The sequence below is a fragment of the Bidens hawaiensis genome, unplaced genomic scaffold (assembly GCF_021521415.1).
Source record: "Bidens hawaiensis isolate Kalapana, Puna unplaced genomic scaffold, B.hawaiensis_p1.1 tig00022649_1, whole genome shotgun sequence".
NCBI lineage: Eukaryota > Viridiplantae > Streptophyta > Magnoliopsida > Asterales > Asteraceae > Bidens > Bidens hawaiensis.
The window spans coordinates 28,267-44,848 of NW_027493529.1; positions in this window are offsets into that span (position 1 = coordinate 28,267).

The following is a 16,582-nucleotide window of genomic DNA, read 5'->3' on the forward strand; positions in this document are numbered from 1 at the left end:
TCGGTTTAGACGACGTACTTGTACTGTTATACGCGACTCACAGGGGAAACAAAAGGAAAGAGACTTATATCGGAATATGTAGTTAATAAAAATGAAAGTCTAAAACTGGTATATGTTCGTGTTTCAGTGAGTTGTATACTTTTATGAAAAATTGATTCTTAAAAAAAATATAATCCAACGTATATAGAAATACGGATGTCACCATTGGACGTGGTATCGATAATATGACTAAAAGCATATTTACTTGCTATAAAAATAAAAGAGAACCCCAAAAATAGAGTCATAGAATGGAAGAAAGGGTATTGAATATGTTCGATACGTTATTGATATGTGGCGAGAATTTAGTCGGTACTAGTTCGATTCATTATACTATTGGAGCACACTATAGCAAATAAAAAAGAAAACAGAAAAATAAATAAAGTTGTGGCAAGTTTTTTTTAACCTAACAAACGTCATTACATGTTAGGTTGACCCTCATGTCGTGCGTAATTAATCATGACTTCGTGTGTTTCACACATATACATTTTGTACCGAAACTATTAATATTTCATGTATGTAAAATGAATGTATATTGAATACGTATTATATATTTAAGTAAATCTGAAAGCATTCTTACATGATCGTATTGAACATAACCCTATGATATGTGTATAGCCCATTTCAATGTTATAAGTCTTTTGTATTTGTTAGCTAATTATCGTTTGTATTTTACGTTTTCGTTTAATCTTCGATGTATGCTTGGGCCCGAGGCCTTGTAAGCAAAGCCCATTTGGGACCAATGGAAATAAATAAAGCATGGCATGCTTCATACTATAAATAGCAGGAGCATGCTCATGCAAACATAACTTTTGGAAAACCTTCTTTTTCTTTGTAACTTATCAATCCAACCACTCCTTACTTTCCTTATATAGCAAATAACTCAAAAACACAACAAGATCCGAGATCTAGCTTGATTATAGATGATTTCCGCTAGCCTGCAACTTAGATTGATCCATGTGAATCAGTGAAAGATACGTTGGCGTCATCTTCAAGTGATGTAATTTGTGAGAATGTTGATGTTAACACTTTTCAAAATGATTTAAATGATGATGGTTTGTTTCAGATACTGATTGCAAAACTTTTTATGATGAAACTTCTGTTGAAAATGATGTTAATAGGAATAGAGTTGATGAGATGAACATGGCTAGTTGTTCATCAGCAAGTCGTAAAGTTAAGGATAACCGAAACAAAAGAGACGCTTTTGAAAATGAAAAGGTAAGTACCTCAAGTAAATATGTCCCACTAAAGAAAACTTCATTTTCTCAAACAACTAATTACATGAAGAATCCTCAATCATACAACAATTCTGATAACAACTATTATGGTGCTCATCAACAAAGATATGTTGATTCATTTTATACAAATGCTTTTGATGATAGAGGCCATAGATCAGACAGTTTTTATCATCATGTTCCTTTCCATGCACCGCCTTTCCCTCCACGTCAATCATATTATAGTTCAAATGAGTTCTATAGTGTCCACAGAAGAAAATGTTGTTTTGTTTGTGGAAATCATTCTCACCTTGCAAGACATTGCAAGAATTGGCATCGACAACAGAAAGAAATGAGCAGTCGGTTGAATCAGTCCCGTTCCAAATATGTTACCTATTCAAGAACAAGGACTGATATATCTGAAAGTTCTGCCAATGAAATGGACATAAGATCTAACAACCGTCAGAAACTAAGAAAACCTTTTTGGATAACCAAGAAGGAAAGATCAAAAAGAGATTCATGGGCTTAAAAACCCAAGAGCCCACCAAAAGGATGTAAAAGGGAGAATCCAAAGGTTGAAAAATATGAGGATTTTGTTTTGAAAACAAGATGAAGATGGCCCAGAAAATCTTCCAAAAATAGGAAACATGCCTCTGCATGGAATCCAAGGGACAGTTCTTCTGACTCTGACACATCACATCACTTCATAATTACAGAAAACAAAATAAAATTCGGTGATTTTCGGGTTAATATTCTCGAGACATCTAAATCTCGGGACCTCTTATCTAACTAGCTGCTCATTCATGTAGGGTCAGCCACGAAGGCCTGTCAACAGTATTGGTACTTAGCCAGTGATTGTACCCCAATACATGACAGGGGACAAGTTTTTACTGTTTGACGTTCAACCGTTTGATGGTGAGCACGTATCCTTTGCTGGAGATTTGGGAGGGGAAATATCAAAGACGGGAAAGGTCTCAAATGGTAGCCTGACCTTTGAAGATGTGAAACTTGTAGAACGGCTCAGCCACAATCTGCTCAGTGTCTCGCAAATTTGCGATAAGCAATACTCCACTCTTTTCACAGAACTTGAGTATTTAATCTTGAAAACTGGCTATAAAGTCCCTGAGGAATGGATTCAGATGCATAGTCCGAGGCATAACGATGCTTATATTTTAGACATGTGAAGCTCATATTCACTACATACTGCTTCATGTCTACTGTCTAAGGCCTCGGAGAACGACTCATCTCTATTGCATCGACTTTTGGGTCATGTCAACTTTAAGAACTTGAATAAGTTGGTTAAAGGTGAACATGTGAGAGGTTTGCCTATTAAATCTTTTTCTTGCATTGAAAACGCCTTTCTTGTTCAAAATGCAAGCAACACAAACTCCCTCACAAACCCAAAACCGTCAATTCCATAAACTTCATTTCAGTTGTTGCATATGGATCTTTTTGGTCCAATTAAACCTTTGGCAATAGGCCGAAAAGCCTATTGTCTTGTTATTACTGATGAATTCTCTCGATTCAGCTGGACTTTATTGTTAGGTCACAAAGATGAAACCGCTCACTTTCTGATCAAGTTTATGAGGCTTGTTGAGAATCAAACTGACAAGCGAGTCAAGTGTATTCGAAGCGACAATGGAACATAATTTTGCAACAAGGCTGTTGATGATTTTTGTCATTCGAAGGCGATAAACTGTCAGTTTAGTGATCCATACACTCGACAATAAAACAGAGTTGCTGAACAACGTAACCGAATGCTCGTCGAAGCTGCTCGAACAATGTTCTCATACTCCAAACTTCCGTTATTCTTCTGGGGTGAAGCTATTAATGCAGCTTGCTTCATTCAAAATCATGTGTTGCTAAATAAACGTCTAAACAAGACTCTGTATGAAGTCTACTACAAGACCAAGCCGCTAGCCAATTACTTTAAGACGTTTGGATGTCCATGCACTTTGCTTCAAACAATTGCCATCTCAACTTCAAAATTTGCAGAGAAGGAAGATAAGTGTTATTTTGTTGGATATGCTGCCAATAAGAGTGCTTATCGAGTTTATAACAAGAGAGTAAAAGTGATCGTGGAGTCATTCAATATTGACTGGCAAGAGCTTAACCCGACTGACACACACACGGGACCTAACTGTTGTTTGATTATGATAGGTTGTTTAATCAGTTTTGTGGAATATATACCCCTCCTAACGCAACTTCTCTAGTTCATGCCATAGAGTCTCAGTCTATTTTAATACACTCTATATTGAACAGTTTGAAAGATGTCCATCTATATGATGCTCTTTATAATAGAAATGTGTTACCTGCAGCACCTCAACCGGCTGCAATTGATCCATTACTTCAACCAGCAGATACGACTAAAATGGTAAACCTTGAAGATGCTTCTGATTCAGATTCAGATGGTTCATACATGTTAGCTGACAACGTTGACCCAAACCAGACTGGGCCTATGGTGAATCCTCAAGCAGAACCTAGTGTGATCGAGTCTATTCCCACACCTTCCTCATCAGATAATATCCAGGCTGCTGCTGAGGAGACTGCTGCTAATGAAGTTCCCGCTGGTGTTTCGGACAACACCGACTCTACCTCGGTCCCATCAATCGTCGTTCCATTTGTGGAGAACCTAAGGGATGGCCCTTTGATCAAGAGCATGTGGTTGATCAACCAGAATCTGTTCAACCGGCCACTGATGTTCTTGTTAATGCTCCCACCATTTTCCATCCCATAGAGAGCTTAACTGTGGAGATACAAGCAGAGCCTATTGAGCATGTTGATCCAATTCCTCAACTGCCGATTCATCGTTCTCACCCCACCGAAAACATCATTGGATCTCTCTCGACCGAAATCCAAACACAAAGCCAGCCCGGTACTATTAAAAGATGTCTTTTTGCATGCTTTATATCGCAGTTTGAACCTAAGGATTATAAGATGGCTCTTAAGGAGAATTCCTGGGTTGAAGCTATGCAACAAGAGCTGTTGCAGTTCAGGAAGTTAAAAGTTTGGAAGATGGTTAAGAATCCAGAGAACAAGAATCCGATTGGGACAAGATGGGTGTTTCGTAATAAGAAGGATGACAAGGGGTTATCACAATAAACAAGGATAGCTTGGTGGTATAAGGCTTTTCACAACGTGAGGGTCTTGATTACGACGAATTCTATGCACCTGTTGCTAGGCTTGAGGCCATTCGTCTCTTCTTAGCCTATGCATCGTACATGAAATTCAAAGTGTATCAGATGGATGTCAAAACCGCTTTCTTGTACGGTAAAGTAAAAGAAGAAATCTATGTTAAGCAACCGCCATGCTTCGAGGATCCCGATCCTCCCGACCATGTCTATCGTCTTGACAAAGATCTTTATGGCCTTCACCAAGCACCCCGTGCATGGTATGCTACTCTGGCTGAACATCTTTTGAAGCATGACAATAAAAGAGGTGTTATTGATCAAACACTCTTTGTCAAGAAAGTGAAACATGATCTGATCCTAGTCCAAGTGATGTTGATGACATTATCTTTGGGTCTACGAATGATATATTGTGTAGAGAGTTCTCAAAGGTCATGCAGCGTCGGTTAGACATGAGTTCGTTAGGAGAAATGACATTCTTCTTGGGCTTACAAGTTGAACAAAAGATGGACGGGATTTTGATACATTAGGAGAAATACGCCCATGAAATTGTTCAAAGATTTAGGTTTAAGGATGCATCTTCGTTCGTCACTCCGATTGCTACTAGACCAGTGTTAGATCCAAATCCATCCGGAAAGCCAATCGATCAACTCCTGTATAGGTCAATGATTGGCTCCTTGATGTATCTCACTGCAAGCATACCGAACATCATGTTCCATGTTTTTCAGTGTGCTAGATATCAATCAGATCCAAAAGAATCCCACTTGATTGTTGTTAAGCGTATATTTCAGTATCTCAAAGGAAAACCTCGTTTGGGTCTCTGGTATCTAAAGGACTCTCCTTTGAAACTGCATGCCTACACTGACAGTAATTATGAGGGATGCAATTTGGATAGAAAATCAACTACAGAAGGAGGTCAATTCCTGGGTGACCGGTTACTCTTGGCAATGCAAGAAGCAAGCCCCAGTATCCACCTCTATGGCTGAAGCAGAGTACGTTACTGCATCTAGCTGTTATTCTCAAGTGATCTGGATCCAGCATCAGCTACTGGATTATGGTTTGAATTTCTTTAACACCCCGATCAAGTGTGATAATGAAGCAGTTGTTTGCATTATAAAAACCTGGTCCAACACTCTAAGACAAAGCATATTGACATCTGAATGCACTTCATTCGTGGCTGTTATGATCGTAAACTTATCAATATTGAACAAGTCCATTCCGATTACAACTTTGCAGACCTTTTCACAAAAGTCTTTGATCGTGTCCAATTTCTATATTTTGTAAAATCGTTTGGCATGATCTGTTTTGATTAATCTATCCTTTTCTTTTTAAAATTTGTAAATATTTTTCAAATATGTCACAATTGTATAGGGAAAAAATGAGTTAAGTTTAACTCCCTAAAAAGATTTTCAGTTTATTTTAAGAAAAACAAAACTAAGTCACTTGACTTATCAAAAAGATTTTTATCTTCCTTTAAGAAAATCAAAAATTAAGTTATTTCAAAAAATATTTTCCCGTTTAGAGGGAGTCAGATATTTTAAAACTTATAAAATTTTGAAAAATTGATCCGACCTTTGGAAAATGATAAGAAATTGTCTTTCATGATCCTAGCACATGAAAATAGTAGATCAAAAGCCAACAAGATCATTGATTGATGTGCAGATAGGCTTGATAAATGAGTAAGTGTCAGAGAGATACAAACGTAAACTCTCGCCTATGCTAGTGGTTACACATTCATGAAGCGATTGTCGACTCCAATAAAAGTCATATCAATGAAGGAAGAAATATAAATAACATGTCATATCCAAGCCTCGCTTTACCTGATCATAGTTGTCTTATGCTGTCGTGTGTCGATATTTAATTTATTATGTCAAGAAAAGCGTCAAGAAAAGAAGAAAAAGAAGAGGAGTCAGAAAAGAATAGAAAAACAAAAATGAAAATATGTCTATCATAGGATTTTTAAATTCTAACTAATTTCTTTCTTTATTTTGGTTCAAACCTTGGACTCTCTATGTGTAGTCATACAAGATCTGATTGTTAAGGTCTTGAATCTTCTTATTTGTTTTATTTCTTTCTTTCGTTCAAGACTTGGACTTTCTCTACGCGATAATATGGTATTGTTTGACCTAATTGTTAAGCATCTGAACTTATGCTTTATTTTAATAGTTCTAGATAGAGTCAATTGTCCAAAGTAAAGTGTCAATAAGCTTACTGTGATCAAATGAGAAAGGTTTAACTCAAGTTGAGGTGATATGTGCACACAAACTATGTCAGAGGTATGATGGAGTCTGCAATTAGTCAGATTAAATGGGGACCACAAAAAGTATTGTGCTCAATATATACCTTAACGTATCACTTTCACATCAAAATACTTGTTAAGCTTAAAGTGGACAAAATATATCTACAATTGACTTTGGATTTTTGGCATAATAATGTTGAAATAGAAGTGCGATCTAGGACATTATAAGACAATATGATTTCATGTCGTGATCTTTCTCGCAAAAATATTATTATAACCAGAAAATATTGTGTATAGCTTTAATATAATATTAATATCATCTTTACTCCTATTTGTTTTAATTTAATTTGTTTCATTTTTATTTTTATTTTAATTTTTTATGGTTGTTTTTTTTAACTTAAAATTTTATTTTAAGTTATTTTATTTCACTCGTATTTTTACTTTTATTTATTTATATTTTTTATTTCATATTCTTATATATTAAAAACATAAGATACATTTTATTAAGTTTTTTTTCTTTTCAAAAGAATCTACTTTGCAAATGTTGTCAATGTATGGACCGACAAAAATTATGTCTTGTATATATTTGAGTGTTTGGATTTGGTATGTAAATGTTTTTCGAGTTTGAATCTGTAAATATTTTCAAAACTCAAGGATTGAGAGTGTAAAATCGTTTAAAACTCGAGAAGTTTTGACTTTATCGCTAGATAGGCTGACCCTATATATAAGGTCAAGCATTCTCTCTTTTCTCATTCTTACACTTCACTTTTCTTTCAAATTTTTCATACTCTCTCTCTCTCTCTCTCTCTCTATAACCGTGACCTCACCACCGCCACTTCAAACCCTTAAACACAATCAAACTAACAATCTTCATTGATTTATACTTGATCATCTTCTACTATGGATCCATTTTCTTCGGTATAACATCTTTCATAATCTCCATATCATAATTTTGATGGTTGCTCTTGTTTGTTCTTGGGTTTCGGTTTCATTGGGATGAACCGATGATGGGTGTTTGTGAACAAAGTTGTTGTTTGATGAACATATCTAGTATTTGTGGCTTGTCAACATCATCTTAACATGTTTTTGAACTAATTTTATGTTTAAGTTTGTACAAAGTTTGTTTTGATTTGAGTTCATGTTTTGTTCGGACCTTACATGTCAAAATCAACCTTGATTTGGTTTGAATATAAACATGAAACTTGTAGTAAATCAGGTCTGGCCGACCTAAGGGATCAAAGGAATCGAAGTTTGGATAATATGGATTCCAATCGAATTGAATAGTTAAATCGACTCGACTGAAATTCTAATCGAATCGAATGTATCAGTCAAATCGTTTTAAATTTCTAGTCGACTCGATTTCGTTTGCCTTGTTAAAATTTTTCAAAGCTCTGCCTGTTTCATCTTTACTAATATTGAATCGAATTGAATTATTATAACTCGATTCGATTCGTTTTCCCTTGTTTAAATTTCTGAATACACAATCTATTTAGCTTGTTCAAATTGAATCGAATAGAATTTTTGAAATTCGATTCGATCCCTTTTGACTGGTAAAATTTTTCAGTTTTCTTTTTCAAGATTTTCTGTTTTTATTTTCTTTTATTTTTAATTTTATTTCATATTTTTATTCTTATGCTTCTAATGCTTGTTAATGATGATGCTTCAGCAACGTAACATGTTATTTCCTCTGGATCTCCCAAAGAAGAAGAAACAACGGGTGTTCATATCCATGATAAAGGGGTTAAGAGAATCTCCTCTTGTGCATGCAATCTCTGCAGACCCGGAGATTTGTTCAATTTGGATAGAGGAATTTTGGTCCAAAGTAGAAGCTGTGAAACATGGTAATGTTATTTCAACAGAAGTAGCTGAAAGAAAGCTTCAAATAACAGAGGAGGTTGTTAGACGAGTTTTGAACATCAAGGACGCATCAAATCATTTCTTTAAATGTCCGAAGAGAAAAGATTTGCAGCCATTTGTTGAGGCTATTGGGTACGACGCCAAGTGGACGACGTGCGAGAAGAGACATTTGGCACGCTATTGGAAGTATCGGTTTCATATTGTTGCAAACTGTTTGTCTGAACAAAAGGGTGGGTTTGAAAAATTGAGAACAGATTGGGTCGGTGTAATGGCATGTCTCACGAACAAGACAAAGTTTAACTACTCAAGACTTTTCTTCTTGTGCATGCATGCAAATGTGTTAACCAGCAAACCTTGGATGATGTATCCAAGGTTCATTCAATTGATTTTGGATGACTTGGTGCCCAACGTGCCCAAGCCTGTAGCCAAACTTTATCGTGCAAAAATGGTTAAGCAGACGGTGTTCAAGGCGATGTTGGATCCACCAGTTTGAGGAAGTTACAAGTATTAGGGATAGGTTCCTGGTACCAAATTCGGTTTATTTGCTGAAACCGAACAAACTAATGAAGAGTCTGGTGACGAAAGTGATGATGATGATGATGATGACGACGATGACGATGATGATGATGATAATGGGGATGATGATGAGCCGGATGATGAGGCTACTGAAACCAAGTCTAGCATTGAGCCAGAGCGAAGGTCGTAGAAGAAACATGAGCGTAAAAGGAAGGCTGTTAGTAAGCTTTCTGCTGGCGGTCCTTCTCATGAGACAGAAGAAGACGAAGAAGAACCCGACAGCCACTGAAATGTTTGAGGAGAGTCAGGGACTCCCAAAAGCCCGTCTCTTCAAAGATGACATCCTTGAAGGTAATCTTTCCTGCTTCCACCTTGACACAACCACAACCTGCCCAGACAACTACACCTCCACCCAAGCCTATCACTACCTCACCTGGCACCCTACCCCGCACCATAGCTGCCAAGAAAGACAAACAACCCAAAACCAAAACCAAAGCCAAAGCCAAAGCCAAAACCAAATCCAAACGCACCCCTAGGAAACTCAAAGATGAACCCACAACCTCACCCAAACTCTCCCCAACAAGACTAGATGAACCAACCCTCTATCTTAGAAAGCCTACCCATTACCCCTCCAACTCACACTTCACCAATCCAACAAACCCAATCACCTCCTAGGATAACCTCACCTATAGGATCACCAGCCTTCACCTCCCTACTAAGAACATCCACATACTGGTCACAAACCTTTACCTCACCATCCACCACTGCACAAGTCACTTCACTAATAACCCGAACCACAACAGAACCAATAACCTTACCATTAGCCCTTTCAACATCAATCCAAACATAAACCTTGCCCACATCAATTCAAACCCAAACCTTAACCATGCCAATCCAAACCCAATCCCAGCCTACCCAATCAACAACTCCTCCAACCATTACCCAAGCCACCATTTTCGTAAACAAACCCCGCTGTCAGGTGGAAGGTATACTAAGGCTCTAGTTACACTGATCCCATTCTTGAAAGGATTCAGGAACTGGAAGAATTAAACAAGAAGCATGCTAACGGGAATTGTTGATGATAGAGTTTGTGAGAGAACAGAGGAAGAAGGAGGCTGAGTTTGTGGAAAGGGTTGCCAATCTGGATCATGAGTGTGGGAAAGATAAAGGACTCATCGAAAGTCATAGACTATGGATAGAGACTCTCTAGAAGCAAATTGACAATCAACAATAACTATTAACTGATCAATCACTATCACTCGCTAGGCAACACGATGAAGGGTTGAGGGTTGAATCAATAGTCTCCTTTCTTGAGAGTACCTTGCCATCATCCTCTCATCTTCAAGCCATGTTACAGGATGACTTAGAGAAAGGGACTAATCGGGTGTTGTAGGAGACTAAAAGATTGGAAGCCAGGATTGGCCTACTTGGGGGTGATCAAGGATCCTCAAGGAATGTCAGTACTCTTTTGGCTGAGAATGTGGATATCCGATCCGAAATTGATAGGCTGAAGGAAAGATTGACCAAGCAAGATAGACTAAACGAGATTCAATTGAAGGTAAACAAAGAAATGGCCAACAAATACCTCACCACCTCTAAGATCATGCAGATGACTGATCAGGATTTGGAGGATCTCGAGGGTCCACTTGATGTTGTTTTTGGGAGTTGGGTGAATCCCAGGAGGAGGAGCAAGGAAGATGAAAGATGGAGTAGAAAAACAGTCTAAGGCTGGTCCTAGTGGTGTGAATGTGGTTGTAACAAGTAATATGGATGTGGTGAAGACAAGCAGTGTGGAGACCGTTGTTGCCACAACAGTGCCTGCTAGCATTGTTGGTGGTGAATCTGTTGTAGCTCCGAAATTTGTAGTCAAGGAGGAGGAACTGAGGATGAAACAAATGATGATGAGGAGGAGGAAACTGATGAGTAAAATGATGATCCTCATGACAGTATCGATGAATATCCGAGCGATGATGATAGCTTGGATGATAATAATAGAGGTGATGGTGGTGTTGCCACTAGCAATGGAGCTGGACAACAATCAGCTTCATATCATGATGTACCGAAAGGCCAGAAACCAATCACTAAGGCTGCAAAGAAAAGAAAAGACATGGATGCTGTTATGGAAAAGGGATTCCTTCCATTTTTAACATTGCTGAATGTGCAGTTACCGAGTCTTCAAGAAAATAATATGATGATGACGAAGGCATCAACTACTCCCCGAACCCAGACACGCCGGTTCGTGTGGATGAAGAAACGGTTCAGGAACCCATGACTGTGGCGGCTCTCGAGGCAACTAGTGCCACGGCTTCTCAAGCGCTAAAGAGGAAGAAGAAGTGGTATGTTATTGGCAAATCGGCAACTCTCAGATGCCAAAACTACCACTATCATGATGACTCTCCCATCCTGTATTGCAAATGGCACAATAACAGCAGAAGATGGCAATCCATCGCGCCAATAGGGATCTGACCTATTTGAGTTAATTTGACAATCATTCATTGTCAATATTTGACATGAATTATTTTAAGAGAGCAGTGGGAAGAGGTTCTTATGACGACAATCTTGAAGGATGGTTCAAACGATTCCTTAGGAGAGAGTGGAAAGAATACTAACCTAACTTCACTCTCAACAAGGGTAGATCGTTCCTTCATCCTACTGAAGTGGACCCCAGCACTGACAAAAGAAGAAAGTCTTGGCGGTACAATATGCCTCAAGACATGGTGAGCCAACATACCATGGTGAACCGTTCACTATCAACATGTTGTATGATTTCGTTGCATTGGAGTATGACAACGCCACAGGGAAGCGATGATCAATCACACCCTGACTTAGGGCCTGGGTGCGACACCCTTTAGTTGGTATCAGTTTTGAAAATATATCAGAGTTGCGGGTTTGTTTTAGCGGAAATCTTTTCAATAAACTATTATTATAAAGAAAACTCGGGATTTGAATACCTGTTTGATAATTTAAATATCTGTCTTTCGAAAATGTAATTCTTTACAATATCCTGACTAAAATATCTGAGCCATCTGATCACCTCTAATGACTATGTCTCCAATCTTCTAGTCTGTGTTGTCTGCCAGTTCTATTCTTTACAGTTTTCCTGAAATGTGGGGGGAAAATACGTCAGCACACAGACGGTGAATGACGCTGACTCAGTATTAATACCATTGTGAATATCAATAAGAATACCTTTGTGGCAACACTCATTAGGCACCCAACTCAATTGGGATAAAATTACCCAAAGTACATATACAATTAATCATATACACAATATCATTTCTCTGAACAGTCCCGTAGACTTCCAGAGGCATGTTTGATGATATGCATGGCTTCGAGGTACTCCGAGTCACCATGTATGAATGGATCCAGACACATGTATACTCCTAATCTGAGTATGCCCGCTTCTTATTATTTAAACACAAAGTTTTAAGGATTCGTAAATCCTATGCAAACAGTCAGACTCTAAAAGAGTTTTAAAAGTTCAGGCGTATTCACCTTTTATGTTTGTAATCAGTTTATGACACTGATTCCTGTATATGATCAGTTTCTACTACTGACCCCTGTTTCTGTTTTCAGCTTTCTGATTGATTGATTGACAGTTATCTCGAACCTATAGTACGAGATTATCATTTCTATAAATGTCTAGATCAACGATCTAGCTTCATGCCCCGTAGTATGTTTTGTATAGTTGTAACCTTGACAATATATTTGTTTGTATAAATCATTTGGACCTTTAGTCCTTTTGTTTGTTTATCAATTATATGTCAGGTTTCTTCTTTAGGAAGAAACATTTATACCAGGTTTCTTCTTCAAGAAGAAACATTACTTTAACTATAACCTGAATGAATAGTATATTTCTTAATCATTAAGAAATACAATTTTAACTATACCCTTTGCATGTAAATGGTTACGTTTCTTAATCATGAAGAAACAATAATTAACTGTAACCTTTGCTTATGAAAATTTATATTATACTTAACAATGATCAAGGTTCGGGCTATACCCCCAACTATGGTCTAAGCTATTATAATAACAATAAAATAATACCTCAATCAGAACCCCTACCTTTCAGAAGTATGTGGAGTTAAATGCCTATAACTGATAGAACGACACTACAACTCTATATCGCGTACTAGATCTTAGACTATCAGAGCTTCGAAGCTTGGCACGTTCCACGAGACCGGCACGTAAACCGAGGCTAAGTGTGTGAAAATGTGTGTGATTTGATGTGAGATGGGAATGTCGTGAACCCCTTTTTTTATAGTCGAAATCGGGTACCATCGCGTAACGCGATGTCAGGAGAATGACGCGTGGCTGCTGACTCAGCCCTAGCGTCTGCCACGTGTCTCCCCATTACGACACGTGTTGATGCATCATCATACTCCATCGCATAGCGCGATGGTTTTATTCTGGAGCTCATCGCGTAGCGCGATGGGTTTCAGAATTCAAATTTTTACTATTAGTCCCTTGTCTTTGATAATCTTTCACTTTTTGGTCATACTTCCATTTTCCAAAAATACTAAAGCGACCCTTATGCGGCTCGCGGCGATGCGAGCGTGCGAAGTGCAAAGTGCACCATCAAAACGCCAAATTACGCCCATCACCCGAGTTCGTGTTCGTGTCCGAGTCCGAGTCCGTTTCCATGTCCGTGCACATGCGCGTCGGGTGCTTCGCACCTTCCGCTAGGACTATGGAGAGTGGTTAGCCACATAAGAATATTACTATGGAAACTTGCTTCCTTATAAAGAGCTTCCATATCTTTTCTTGTTTCCATGTGTGATGAAAGTTATCTTCCTTATTTATACCCATGTGGAATGCTTCCACTTTCTTCCATATTTCCATGTGGGATGGAATTTCTTACTTCCTTAACATGAGATGCTTTATTTTTTTTTTCTTATCTCATTTTTTCCATTACTTATCTTTAAAATTATTTTAATCCTTCATCTTTCAAAGTTGGCATATTTGGCCCAATATAAATAAGGGTTTTCCGAGATGTTACATCCTCCCCACCATGAAATGAATCTCGTCCTCGAGATTCACTTGTCTTAGGTTTGGATGTTTTTTACTTTATTGATTTAGGATTAGATTCTGTCTAATCTGATTCTTGAGTTCAACTGTCATTGCAGAATGATTGAAATTTCGAATCTGTTGCTAACTTTACATCTTATTTGATGTAATCAGTCAATAGTTCATAATATCATAAGTAATTGTAAACTGCTAAGCACAGTGGCCAGTTGTGTTTAATTATTTACCTTGCCTTATGTATTCTAAACATTTACCAATGTTAGCTCTATTGCTTCTTGGATACGATCTGTCGAATCAATTCCATCTCTTGATCCCGATTATTTGTTTTCCTTATATTATGACAGTATTGTCATATTTGACATGTTATCATTCATATTTCTTGGAACACTCTCGAGCTCTTTTTCTTTGACTTTTTTATCAACCCCTGTTGATATTCCATTAACAATATTTTTGAATACCTAGATTTTAGTGATATACTGTCTTTGTATATTTTGATATCCCTCGACATTTATTTTATCCTTTCTCAGTGATATTCAGAATCTTTTCCCTCAGTATGTTATTAACCTATATTTGTAATAGGGTCGCATACGTTTCTAGATGGTGTTTCTTTAATTAATCAACATACTTTAAGTCTCTTTCGGTTCAGCAGACTTGTGGCAGCAGACTCATGGTCTGATCAGCAGACTTTAAGTCTGATTCAATTCAGTAGACTCTTGGTCTGATCAGCAGAATTTTAAGTCTAATTCAGTTCAGTAGACTCTTAGGTCTGACCTAACCTTAATAGAGTCGTTTTTATGAAAATATATTTTGTATTTACATATGATGTTTGGTATGGTATGCTTTGGTCTTAATAGAGATAGTCCATCCAACTGGATGAATATGTAAGATGATAAGTTTTGAATGTCGGCTTTAAATTCAGATGCTCGGTTCTCTTTCCTTTTAGAAATACTGAATATGAGCATTCTTGTGTATTGACAAGATCTGTATGCTAATACTTCATTTATAACTTAGGGAATTAAAAACCGTTTCTTGGTTTACAAAATTTCTCGTTTCTGAACGAGTTACAACTTAATATACAGAAATTAACTATTCTATCTGACATTCCTTTGATATAATTCTTGTTTATTCTTTTCTTGATTTTTTGTCAGATATCTACGATTTTCTTCTGACATTGTGTTAGTTTTGATTAGCTTTTTCTTTTTAGGCAATTTGTTTTGAAGTGGCCCGTTTCTCCACATATGAAACATACTCCTAGTTTCTTCCCGCATTCTTGTATTGTGTGTCCTTCTCTATTGCAGTATGCACACTTATCTGTGCCTTCTAGTCGACATTTCCCAGATTGTTTTCTTCCACAAGCTTTACAAGTGGATTTTGAAGTGTTTTCTTCTTTTTCTATCTTCTTGAAATCTTTCGGTTTCTTGGTTTCTTTTTCTTCTTTCTTTTCTTCCTCTTGATTTCTTATCATATTATTGATCAAATATCTGGCTACTTCCATAGCCAACTCTATTGTTTGTGGCATATTAGCTCTTACCAAGTCTCTTATCTCTCTTGGCAACCCATATATATAACGAGTTATCTTATTATATTCTGGAGTAACCAGATGTGGAACCAGTCGGTAGTATTCAAGGAATTTGGTATTGTATTCCCTAAGATTTGTAACCTTATGATTCCATAGCTGAGTTTGAATTCAATCCATCTCGTGGAGTGGACAGTATTTCTTTATAACGAGACCTTTGAATGCTTCCCAGCTTAAATTATACATTGTTTCTCTTCCCTTATTCTAGATTAGGGTATTCCACCATTCAAGATCTTCTCCTTTAAACATTTGAGATGAATATTGAATAGCTTCTTCACTTGTACATTTACTAATGTAAATAATTGCTTCTTGTTCTTCTAGCCATCTTAAAGCGGCTATAACATCCTTGTCTCCTTAAAATTCCTTAGGTTTGTAAGCTTGGAAATTTTTAAAGTTGCATCCTTTTTTATGCTTCAACTTCTTTCGAGGTTTGTCCCTTGATTTATTGTCAGATGCAGAGCTATCATAAGCTTCTTCTTATCTTGAATGTACAGATTTACTTTGACTTTTCTTGTTTGATTTTATCCGGCTTTGGTTGATTGAATTGTCCTTGATAGCTTCTTGGATCATCTTCTGGATTTCATCTTTATATTGGGCGGGAAGTTCCTTGTTTTCATTGTTAATATTCTCTCCGCTTCCAACTTTATTGGAAGGATTGTTCTGAGAGTGTGCACTTTCTTCTCTTGGCATACTACAATTAGAGCTGTAAACGAACACGAACAAGGCTTTGTTCATGTTTGTTCGTTAAGCAGATAATGTGTTCACGAACGGTTCGCGAACACTTACCAAACGATATTTTATGTTCGTGTTCATTCATTAAGGAAATTAATGTGTTCACAAACGTTTCATGAACACAAATGAAATTGGCAGAGCCTGAAGATTGAGATCGATGTATTCATCGATGTGAATAACGAAAACCGGTAAATGAATCGAATGAACACAAACAAGAGCGTGTTCGTGTTCGTTCATTTAACTTTAAAAAAACACGAAC